This window comes from Nicotiana sylvestris, chromosome 5 (assembly GCF_000393655.2).
Source record: "Nicotiana sylvestris chromosome 5, ASM39365v2, whole genome shotgun sequence".
NCBI lineage: Eukaryota > Viridiplantae > Streptophyta > Magnoliopsida > Solanales > Solanaceae > Nicotiana > Nicotiana sylvestris.
In genome coordinates this window covers 109,804,217-109,816,654 of record NC_091061.1, presented here as the reverse complement: position 1 = coordinate 109,816,654, position 12,438 = coordinate 109,804,217, and positions in this window count along the sequence as shown.

Genomic DNA, 12,438 nt, shown 5'->3' with positions numbered 1-12,438 from the left:
TTATTGTTTCCTTGATGGTTACTCCGGCTACAATCAAATCAACATCGCTTTGGAAGATCAAGAGAAAACTACGTTCACTTGCCCGTATGGCACTTTTGCTTTTAGACAGATGCCATTTGGCTTGTGCAATGCTCCGACAACTTTCCAAAGGTGTATGATGTCCATCTTCTCCGACATAGTTGAGGACTTTCTTGAAGTCTTCATGGATGATTTCTCGGTGGTTGGTTATTAGTTTGGGCACTATCTTAACAATCTTAGACAAGTGATTAAGCGATGCGACCAACCTTGTGCTAAATTGGAAGAAGTGTCACTTCATGGTTGACAAAGGCATTGTGCTTGGGCACAAAATTTCAAAGCATGGTATTGAAGTCGACCGGGCAATGATTGAGATTATTTCGAAGCTTCCTCCACCGACCTCCATGAAAGGTGTTAGAAATTTTCTAGGGCATGCCGGGTTTTACAGGCGCTTCATCAAGGACTTCCCCAAGATTGCTAACCCCATGTGAAAACTCCTCGAAAAGGATTCCAAGTTTGTGTTTGATGAGAACTGTCTTAAAGCTTTTGAGGAGTTAAAGCAAAGGCTCACCACGACACCCATTATTGTCATGCCCGATTGGTCACTTCCTTTCGAGCTCATGTATGACGCCAGTGGTGTAGCCATTGGAGCAATGCTTGGCCAATGTCACAACAAAGTTCTCCACCTGGTGTACTATGCAAGTAAAACTCTCAATGGATCACAAATGAACTACACGGTAACTGAGCAAAAGCTTCTTGCTATTGTGTATGCTTTTGAAAAATTTCGGGTTTATTTGTTGGGGACCAAGGTGGTGGTATACACTGATCATGCGGCTCTTAGATATCTCATGGCAAAGAAGGATGCAAAGCCTTGATTAATTCGATGGGTCTTGTTGTTGCAACAATTTGACTTCGAAGTCAAATTGTTGCAAGGGAACTCAAAATCAAGTGGCGGTTCATTTGTCAAGGCTTGAGGAAGCAGGGAGACCACAGGGAGATCTTGAAATCAACGATGCATTCCACGATGAGCACATGTTGGAATTATCTAGCACTTTTGCTCCTTGGTATGCCGATATTGCTAACTACTTGGCTAGTGACCTTATCCCGGACGGATTGGAATCTTATTAAAGAAAGAAGTTTTTGAGAGACTGCCGGCAATACTATTTGGAGGAACCATACTTGTTCCATGTTTGTGCTGACAATAATATTAGAAGGTGTGTTCCTGAAGAAGAGGTTATGCCAATTCTCATGGCATGCCATGATTCACCGGTTGGGGGTCATCATGGAGGAAATCAGACGGTGGCTAAAGTTCTTGAATGTGGATATTATTGGCCTTCCATCTACCATGATGTCAATCAAATGGTCAAGGCTTGTGACCAATGTCAACGACAAGGTTCAATCTCCAAGAGGCATGAAATGCCAATGCACTTTGTGATGGAGATAGAGATCTTTGACGTGTGGGGAATCGACCTTATGGGCCCCTTTGTAAGTTCTTGTAGGACGAAATACATCTTGGTAGTTGTGGACTACGTGTCCAAATAGGTTGAAGCAGTTGCCTTACCAAACAATGAGGTAAGGAGTGTGACCGCCTTCTTGAAGAAAAACATATTCACTCGGTTTGGCACTCCTAGAGCCATCCTTAGTGATGGTGGATCTCATTTTTGTAACAAGGCATTCTCGAGGCTGCTTGAGAAGTATGGTGTAAAGCACAAGGTGGCCACACCTTATCATCCGCAGTCAAGTGGTCAAGTTGAGGTTTCCAACCGGGAGATCAAGAGCATTCTAGCAAAAACGATGAACGCAAATAGGACCGACTGGTCAAGGAAGCTAGATGATGCATTGTGGGCATACCGCACGGCCTACAAAACCCCTATTGGTACTTCTCCTTATCGGCTAGTCTTTGGTAAAGCATGTCACCTACCCGTGGAATTGGAACACAAAGCTATGTGGGCGTTGAAAAGGCTGAACTTATATTGGGCTGAAGCTGCAAATTTGAGGTTAACACAACTCAATGAAATGGAGGAATTCCGGTTCCATGCTTATGAAAGTGCAGTTATGTACAAAGAATGGATGAAGTTTGTCCATGACAAGAAGATCTTGAAAAGAGAGTTCAAGACGGCTGATTTGGTCTTGCTCTTTAACTCAAGGCTCAAATTGTTTTTGGGCAAGCTTAAATCAAAATGGTCCAGTCCATTCAAAGTGGTCAATGCCTCTCCATAGCAGTGGAATTAGAATCAATGGATGGGTCCCGGACATTCAAGGTAAATGGCCAACACATAAAGCACTACTTGGGCATTGATGGAGAAAAACATTTGATGGAGCAGCTGGCTCTCAAAGATGGTCCATGCCCGACCATTGAGTGAAACCAAAGGAACATCAACTTCGTCGTGCCGCGACGTTAAATCAAGCGCTTCATAGGAGGCAACCCATGTGTGGTAACACTCTTTTGTTCTATGAATTTTTAGTTTTTGATAGATAGATTTATTTGAGCAATTTAAAGTGTGTGTCAGAGTGCAGGTGGTTCAAAAGATCACAACAATTGGTACGAATGCATAAAAAGTGGAAAAAAACCACTAGGTGAATTCTGCTGCACAAATGCGGTCGCATTTTAGCTATGCGGACCGCACTCTGACCGCAGACCTAAGCAGAGATTTGGGTTAAAATTGTAGTTTAAAATGCGGTGAGGTGGTGCATTATGCGGTCCGCATTTAATTTTTGCGACCGCATTTTGCACTGCATTTGCCTCCCTTCAACTTGGTCCTTAACCTCATCGCATAACACACATGCATTTGTACTGTGTGTTATGCGGTGTCCTATCCATCGCAGAATCGACAAGGTAAGTCCGCATAACCCTCTCGTCTCTCACACTTAAAACAAAAAAAAAACGAAAACAAAGGGGGGAAGAACACGAACGGACTTCGAACCAAATCAAGCTCAAATTGTGTGCAACCAAAAGACTCTATTTGTCACACTCATTGTCCCAAACATCAAACTCTGCTGGTATGTACCTGTTTCTCCCTCGTTTTATCTTTGATTTCCACTATAGGTTCAGTGCTTTTTTGTTTAAATCATGCGAAAAAATGTGTTTAGATGCTTGTGTAGTTGCTTCTCTGTAGTATAGATGCTTTTTGGTTGAAAATAATTTGGGGTACGGGGTAGAATGAAATAGGACTACCATTGTTGAAAGCTTGGGTGACCTATGTAGAAGAAGGCATCCGCGGCCCGCATTGTGAAAATGCGGTCCACATTTTGGCCGCACAACTAAACCCTAAATCTTCTGAAGAAGATGATGAAATGCGGTGTCTTTGCGATCGTAGATTTGACATGCGGACCGCAAATTCACTATAGAGTGATACAGAGATTTCAGTTTTGAACCATATAGCCATGTTAATTCTGCGATGATTATGCGGTCCGTATAGTGGTTATGCGACCGCATAACTCACTACAGAATGAGACCACCAGTTGAGACTACAAGATCTGCGACCAGTCTGCAGTCCGCATTATGGTTTTGCGATCGCAGACCAGATCACATTTTCTTTCTTGCTTTTGATTCGTCTGTATCTTCTACGTATAGTTAATGATGTCACTCACTCTTCACTATTATGCAGATATGGGTCAAAAGAGACGCTCATCAAAGCGGGCTTCCACCAGTAAGCTATCGCGGATATAGGACAACATGTCGAGCCCCTTCCAGTCTGAGGCGGAGGAGCTCAAATCCTCAATCAATATAGAGGCTGAAGAGAGAAGGAAACGAGGTGAAGATTTCCAGCTCCGATTTGGGGTTGATGGGTCTAAGGAGGTATTTATAAAAGGGCTCACAAAGCGCAAAATCCTGGGCGAGAAACAATTGAGCTTGAACGGGCTCAATGACAAATACCCCCACATCCTGGAAAACATAAAAACACGGGGATGAGAGAACTTCACTGAGCCACCCACGGAGTATAAAGAGACCCTTGTGAGGGAATTCTATGCATCCTATGGGTCCTCCAGGACGAAATACCACAAACGCAACAAAGTTTTCACCGACCAAGTGCTTGTCCAGGGAAAGACGGTTTTCTACAACATTGAGGCCCTTAATGAGTTCTACGTCAAAGGATGGAGAGCAGGCACAACTGAGTACACTGAAAAATTCAAAAATAAGGAGAATGAATGTGGATAAATTGCCTCAGTGATAGCAAAAGGGACTCCCGCTTGGGTCGATCCTCAGCACAAGATATATAAGGAAGATCTAACGAGAGAGGGTCGCTACTGGCTCAGTTTTGTCACTTCTCGGTTGGTACCAACTCAAAATGAATCTGAAATAGCCATTGAGAAGGACCTTCTGATTATTTGCATCATGACTCGTATCAAGATAGATGTGGGAGCGTTGATCTTACAAGAAATAGGGATCCGAGCAATGCATCATGCAACTTCACTTCCTTTCCCTTGCCTGATCACAACTCTGTGTAAAGCTGTGAAAGTTCCCATCCTGCCAACTGATAAAACTGGAAAGAAAATGAGGGATATTGATATCACACGTATCATGGATATCTCTCGTATCACTGTTGCTGCTGCCCTATCATAGGTTCAGGTCCAAGATCCAATTGATCTAGAGCACAGTGACTCCCAGACACCAGTGACTCCTCAGGTTACAGTGGCCCCCACTTCCACTTCCAAGCCTGCTTCTCAGTCCACCACTGCCCAGCCTGCCATCACCATGCTGTCTCGAAGCTTGGTCTACTGGCTCAGTATGCCAATGCCAAAGTAGATCAGCTTTTGAAGACATTGCCAAATCTAATCAAACAAGCCCTGACGTCCATGCAATTCTCAGTGATGGCCCTCCAACAGTAACAATCAAAATATGAGGATCATCTATAGCAACTTGAGTTGAGGGTGGAGAAGATAGAGCGGGGTGAAGTTATTGGGTTGCCTGGACTCAATAAGGAGGTTGCTTCTATGAAGACCGAGCTCCAAAAGATGCAGAGCTTGGAGTTAGATCTATCATCCCTCCTTCCTACAGATGGTGATCAGGTGATAGGCACAGCACCTCCGGACTTAGGTCTTGACGTCACTGCACTGATGACTGATACTGCCCCTCCTACTTCCAGAGCTTCCCAGCCTAAAGCCCCTCCAGCCCATATTGTGATCCATTCTGGGGAGGAGTCCGTAGGTTCTGGTAAATCAGAAGATAAGGAGGAAGATGGGAGCGAGGATGAGAAAAGTTTTGGATATTCTAGCGATGATGGCCCTCAGGATAAAGGAGAGCAGATTGCGGATGCCTCTGTCGAGGATGCTATTATTGAGGAGGCTGCTATTGCAGAAGTGGAACAAGTAGATTTGCAGACAGCGATCCAGCGGTCTCTAGTAAACATGGCCAGCCCTATAGCTCCATTAGTCACCCCGCCATCAGCGGGCGAGAGTAGCAGCTCACAGGCTCCAGCACCAGCTCCAGCTCCAGCTCCAACTCCTGCTTTGGACCAGCCTGAGAGCATTACTCCATCAGGAGAGGTCACTCCTCAGACCGAGCTCTCACCGGTCCCAGCTTCCATATCCGAGGGTGACCCCTCTAGTACTCAGCTAGCTACTGACTCCTAGACCACTTAGTGTGCCTCATGGAGCCCCCCTCAAACTCATCTCTCTGTTTTTATGCATTGGGGACAATGCATGCTTTTAGTTGGGGGTGGAGGATAGCATTGTAGATATTTTTGTGATATTGGAAACTGTTATTGTAATATACCGTGTATTGTAATACTTCGAGAGTTGGTATTGGGTGTGTGTTGATGTAGGAGGGTAGAGTTATTGCTTATGCTTCTCGTCCGTTGAAGGCTCATGAGAAGAACTACCCTATTCATGATTTAGAGTTGGCTGCCATTGTTCACGCGTTAAAGATTTGGAGGTATTATTTATATGGTGTTTCTTGTGAGGTGTTTACTGATCATTGTAGCCTCCAGCATTTGTTCAAGTAGAAGGATCTCAATTTGAGGTAGCAGAGATGGTTGTAGCTGCTAAAGGACTATGATATTACTATCTTGTACCATCTGGGAAAGGCCAATGTGGTGGCCGACACTTTGAGTAGGAAGGCGGTAAATATGGGGAGTTTGTCCTTCATTCTAGTTGAGGAGAGACCTATTGCAGTTGATGTTTAGGCCTTGGCCAATCGGTTTGTGAGGTTAGATATTTCAGAGCCCGGTTGGGTATTGGCTCGTGTGATTTCTCGGTCATCCTTATTTGATCGCATCAGAGAGTGCCAGTATGATGATCCTCATTTGCTTTACTTTAAGGATAGGGTTCAGCATGACGATTCCAGAGAAATGACTATTGGTTATGATGGGGTAATGAGGATGCAGGGCCGAATATGTGTGCCCAATGTGGATAGTCTTTGGGAGTTGATTCTAGAGGAGGCTCATAGCTCGCGGTAGTCTATTCATCCGGGTGTCGCGAAGATGTATGAGGATCTGAGATAGCATTATTGGTGGAGGAGAATGAAGAAGGACATTATGGTATTTGTAGCTCGATGTCTCAATTGTCAACAGGTGAAAAGCATCAGAGACCGGGTGGCTTGTTTCATCAGATGGATATTCCAAAGTGGAAGTGGAAGCGGATCTCCATGGACTTTGTAGTTGGGCCCCCATGGACTTTGAAGAAGTTCGATGCTATTTGGGTGATTGTGGATCGGTTGACCAAGTCTGTGCACTTTATTCATGCGTGTATTACTTATTCTTCAGATTGGTTGGTAGATATCTATATCCGGGAGATTGTTTGTTTGCATGGTTTTCCAGTTTCCATCATTTCAAATAGGGGCACTCAGTTTACTTCATAGTTTTGGAGGTCTATGCAGCGAGAGTTTGGTACTCAGGTTGAGTTGAGCACAACTTCTCACACTTAGACGGACGGGCAGTACGAGTGCACTATTCATATATTAGAGGACATGTTGCACGCTTGTGTCATTGATTTTGGAGGGTCATAGGATCAGTTTCTACCGCTCGCAGAGTTTGCTTATAACAACAGTTAACAATCGAGTATTCAGATGGCTTCATATGAGGCTTTGTATGGGAGGCAGTGTAGATCTCCAGTTGGTTGGTTTGAGATGGGTGAGGCTACGCTATTGGGCACATACTTGGTGTAGGATTCTTTAGACAAGGTGAAGGTGATTTAGGAGAGGCTTTGTACAGCACAGTCGAGACAAAAGAATTATGCTGACAAGAAGGTTCAGGATGTGTCCTACATGGTTGGTGAGAAGGTTCTGTTGAAGGTTTCACCCATGAAGGGTGTTATGAGAATTGGGGAAAAGGGTAAATAAAGTATTTGGTTCATTGGTCCTTTTGAGGTACTTCGGAGGATTGGGGAGGTGGCTTATGACCTTGCTTTCCCACCAAGCTTGTCGTGTGTGCATCCGGTATTTCATGTTTCTATGCTTTGGAAGTATATTGGCAATCCATCTCATGTTTTGGATTTCAGCACGGTTCGGTTATATGATGATTTGACTTATGATGTGGAGCTAGTAGCTATTTTGGAGCATCAGGTTCGAAAGTTGAGGTCAAAGGATATAGGTTCAGTGAAAGAGTAATGGAGAGGTCGGACCATGGAGGTGGCGACCTGGGAGACCGAGCGGGAGATGCGGAGTAGATATCATTACCTATTTGAGGCTTAAGGTATGTTTCTTAACTCGTTCGAGGATGAACGTTTGTTTATGATGGGGAGAATGTAATGACTCTACCGGTCATTTCATGTGTTATCGCTCTATTTCCCCATTTCTACTTCTTATTGTCTTGTTCAGCTGTATTATGTATTATTGGGTTGGTTGGCTCGGGTTGGAGAGTTTTTGGTAAGGTTTGAGACAATTAGTCTCTTTTGAGTAACCTTAAGTTGGAAAAGTCAACCGAATGTTGACTTGTGTGAAAAAGATTCGGATGTCAATTCCGATGGTTTGGTTAGCTTCGGGAGATTATTTGGGGCTTAGGAGCGTGATCAGAATGTGTTTTGGAGGTCCGAAGTAGATTTAGGCTTGAATTGGCGAAATTGGAATTTCGGCATTTTTTGGTTGATAGGTTGTCGGAATGGAATTCAGGAAGTTGGAGTAGGCCCCTTGTGTCATTTTTGACATGTGTGCAAACTTTCAGGTCATTCGGACGAGGTTTGATAGACTTTTTGATCAAAAGCGGAATTTGGAAGTTTTTGGAATTCTTAGGCTTGAATCCGATGCAAATTTGGTGTTTTGATGTTTTTTTGAGTGTTCCGAAGGTTGGAACAAGTTTGAATGATGCAATGGGATTGTTGGCATGTTTGGTTGAGGTCTCGAGGGCGTCGCGTGAGTTTCGGGTGGTTAAACGAATCACTCATGTTGGAGGAAATTGCAGAAAAATTGTTGTTGGTGTTGTAGGTTTTTGACCTTCGTGTTCGTGATGCATGTCCCGCATTCGCGAAGGCTTGGGATGTGAGGTTGTGGATTCGTCCTTCGCATTCGTGAAGGTGGTCCCCTAATCGCGAAGGGTTGAGATCAATGGTCATCGCGTTCGCTAGGGTCTTGCCGTGTTCGCGTAGAGGAAAGTGAGAATATGGGGTCCTAGAGGACTTGTTCTTCGCATTCACGAGCTAGTAGTCATGTTCGGAATGAGTTGGGAAGCTAAGCCTTCATGTTCGCGTACAGGGTGCCGCGATTGCGACGAAGGAAAAAGTTATCAACACAAGTTTGTGCTTCGCAAACACGAGGCATTGACCGCGTTCGCGAAGAAGATATTTTAAGTGCTGGGCAGAATGTTTTAAAAGACCATTTCTGCGATTTTGGGTCTAAGTTTCACCATTGTTGGGCGATTTTTGATCTTTTTGAGGAGGATTGAAGACGGAATCAAGGGAAAACACTTGGAGGTAAGATTTATGGACTTAATACTCAATCCTAATGTGATTTCCACCTAATTAGTCATGGAATTTGTGGAATTTAAGCTTAAAAATTGGAAGTTAGGGCTTGGAAATTGGAGACCTAAATCTAGGGATTTGAGGGTCATTTGTGGTCAGATTTTGATGTATTTGATATGTATGAACTCGTGAGAGTGTACGAATTCTAGCTTTGTGATTTTTATCGGAATCTGAGACGTGGGCCAAGGGGTCGGGTTTGGCCAATTTTGGGATTTGTAATGCAAATTGGTTATGTAGGAGTGAGCTTTGTTCCTTTTGCATATTTTGATGGTAAAAATCTGTTTTTGGTTAGATTTGGATCATTCGGAAGCCGATTCGATATGTAAAGGCATTGCGGGCTAGAGTTTGGACCGGATAGAGGTAAGTAATGATTGTAAATGCTGTCATGAGGGTATGAAACCCCGGATTTCACATCATTTTGCTACTTTGAGGTGACGCACACGCTAGATGACAAGCATGGGGTCGTTCACCGTTGGGGATTGTGACTTAGTCCGTCCTATATGATTGTTTAACCGCGTATTTAATTGGAAACTATTTGCTAAAATCATATTTTGGGTTTAAAACCATATTTGGGCCTCATGCCAACTATTTTGGACACTTAGGGGTTTTTTACTACTATTCCCCACTGTTTTGAATTCATATTTGTACTCAGTCATGCTATATTCTACTATTTTCACAACTCAGCCATATTTACTCTGTTTTGACATCTTAAATGATATTTTAGCTTGAACATCATGTTTTACTGTGCCCGAGTGGCTTTGAGAGATTTCTGACTGAATGAGGCCGAGGGCCTGTGTTGTGAGGTTATTATGGGATCGGGTTGCTCCCGCCGCAGCGACATTGTGTTGATTCATGATTATGAGGCCGAGGGCCTGATTTGTTATGCCACGAAGTGGTTTGTTATAAGGCCAAGTGCCTATTTGATTATGCCACGAGATGGCTTGATATTTCACTTGGGCTGTAAGGAGACCCTCCCGGTATCTGTACACCCCTAGTGAGCGCGGATACCCAGTATGAGATCTGCTATAGCCCGAGGGGCTGATACGACTGATTGTGAGATAGCTAGAGGGGCTGATTCTGTCGGTATTTTGCCCGAGGGGCTGATTTATGTATCTATCTTTTCTCCCTGTTTTCATTCACTCGTTGAAACTGCTAAAAGATATTTTAAAGAGGTTTTTACTGAACTAAGGTGTTTCTATGAGCTTTTATTGTTTTACTACATTGTTCTAGTTTTATACTTCCTCGTTGTAGCATTTTGCTGTTTTTTACGTGTTTTCTTATCACTCGACACTCGCACTCAGTAGGTACCTATGCTCACTGAGGGTGTGCAGACTTTAGATGGGCTCCTTCAGCCCAAGCGCTATAACAAACCAGTCATGGCATAAATCAATCAAACCATCGGCCTCACTCAATCATGAATAAGTAAAATATGTTGTTGCTTGTAGTCCGATCGCACAAATATTCTCACAAATCAGGTCATCGGCCTCACTCAGTCATAGCCTCTCCAACCTCTCGGGCTCTCAGAAAAAAAAGGTATTCAGCCCAAACAACTTTTATATGATGTATCAAAATGGAGTAATAAAGACTGAGTTATGCAGTAAATAATTATAAACACGATTGAGTATAGATTTCCAATCAAAAACAATGAGAGGATAGCAATAAAAGACCTGTACGGGTCCAAACAACACTGGCATAAGGCCTAAACATGGCATCCAGCCTGATTTACAAAAATCTTTCTAACACATGTAAGAAGCATGTAGTTTCAACAAAATATTCAACTTTACAATAGATACGGGACGGACACAGTCACAATCCCCAACGGTTCCCACCCACACGCATGCCACCTAGCATGTGCACCACCTCAAAATATTCACATGACACAAAATTCGGGTTTCATACCCTCACGACTAGATTTACAATCTTTACTTACCTCAAACCGATCAAATCTCTACTCCGCAATGCTCTTACCCCTCGACTTGATCTCCAAATGCTCTGAATCTATTCACAATCATTATAATACCATCAACATATGCTAAAGGAAGGATTTCCACAAAAAAAACTACCAAATTAGACCAAGAACCCGAAATCAGCTCAAACCCGGTCCCCAGGCCCATGTCTCGAAATCTAACAAAAATTACAAAACTTGAAAGCTCATTCACTCATGAGTTTGTACCTATGAAATTTATCAAAATCGGACTACATTTGGTCCCTCAAATACTCAAATCAAACTCTCCAAAATCCCAAGCCCTAACCCCTCATTTTCACCCCTAATTTCCACTAATTAATTGATAAAACAATGAGAAAACACCATAGGTAGGAGTATTAGAGCTCAAGAAACTTACCACACTGAAACCCCTTGAATCTCCCTTCAAAATCCCTCCAAAATCTGCAAAATCTGACTTAAAAATGATGAACATGAATCAAAATTCGTGAAGTGTGCTACTAATACTTTCTGCTCAGCGATACCGCATTTGCGGTCCAATTGTCGCTTTTGCGATGCCGCACCTGCGGAAAGACCATTGCATGTGCGGAACTTCACTTTTAATCCAGATCTCGTGCCTGCGGCCTCAAGACCTCATCTACGCTCACGCAGGTGTGGAAATCCTTACGCTTCTGAGGTTCAGCCTCACACATGCGCCCTTTCTTCCGCTTCTGCGACCATTGCAGGTGCAGCGAACCCCTTGCACCTGCAGACTCTGCCAATGCTCCTTCCTATTGCTCCTGCGATCAAATTCCTACTTCTATGACTCGCACCTGTGGCTCCCTCTCTTTAGGTACGGTTATGATAGCTGAGTTCCAAACTTTAGCCATACTCCAAACATCAAACTTGATCCGTTAACAACCTAGAACTCACCTGATGCCCTCGGGACCTCAACCAAACATACCAACACATCCCATAACATCAAAAAAACTTAGTCAAATCTTTGAATCACTCAAAAGACCATCAAAATAACAAATTACCCTTGGATTCAAGCCTAAGAACTTCTAAACTTTCAAATTTCACAAACGACACCAAAAACTATCAAGTCACGTCCGAATAACCCCAAATTTTGACACAAATAAGAAATGACACCACGAACCTAATCTATCTTCCGAAATTCTATTTCGATCCCGATATCAAAATTTCCACTCCCTGCCAAAATTGCCAAAATTCCAACTTTCGCCAATTCCTGCCTAATTCTACCACGGACCTCCAAATCACATTACGAATGGGCTCCTATGTCCAAAATCACCTAATGGAGATAATGAAACCATCAAAATTCAAATACGAGGTCGTTTACAAATAAGTCAATATCCAGTCAACTTTCCCAACTTAAGCCTTCACAAAAGAGACTAATTGTCTCAATTTACTCCAAAACCACTCCGGAGCCGAACCAACTAACCCGGTAAGTCAAAATACAGCTGAAGAACACAAAAGAAGCAGGAAATGGGCGAATAGAGCTGTAACTCTCGAATCAACCGGCCGGGTCACTACATTCTCCCCTCTCTTAGACAAACGTTCGTGCTCGAACGGGTCTAGAAACATATTTG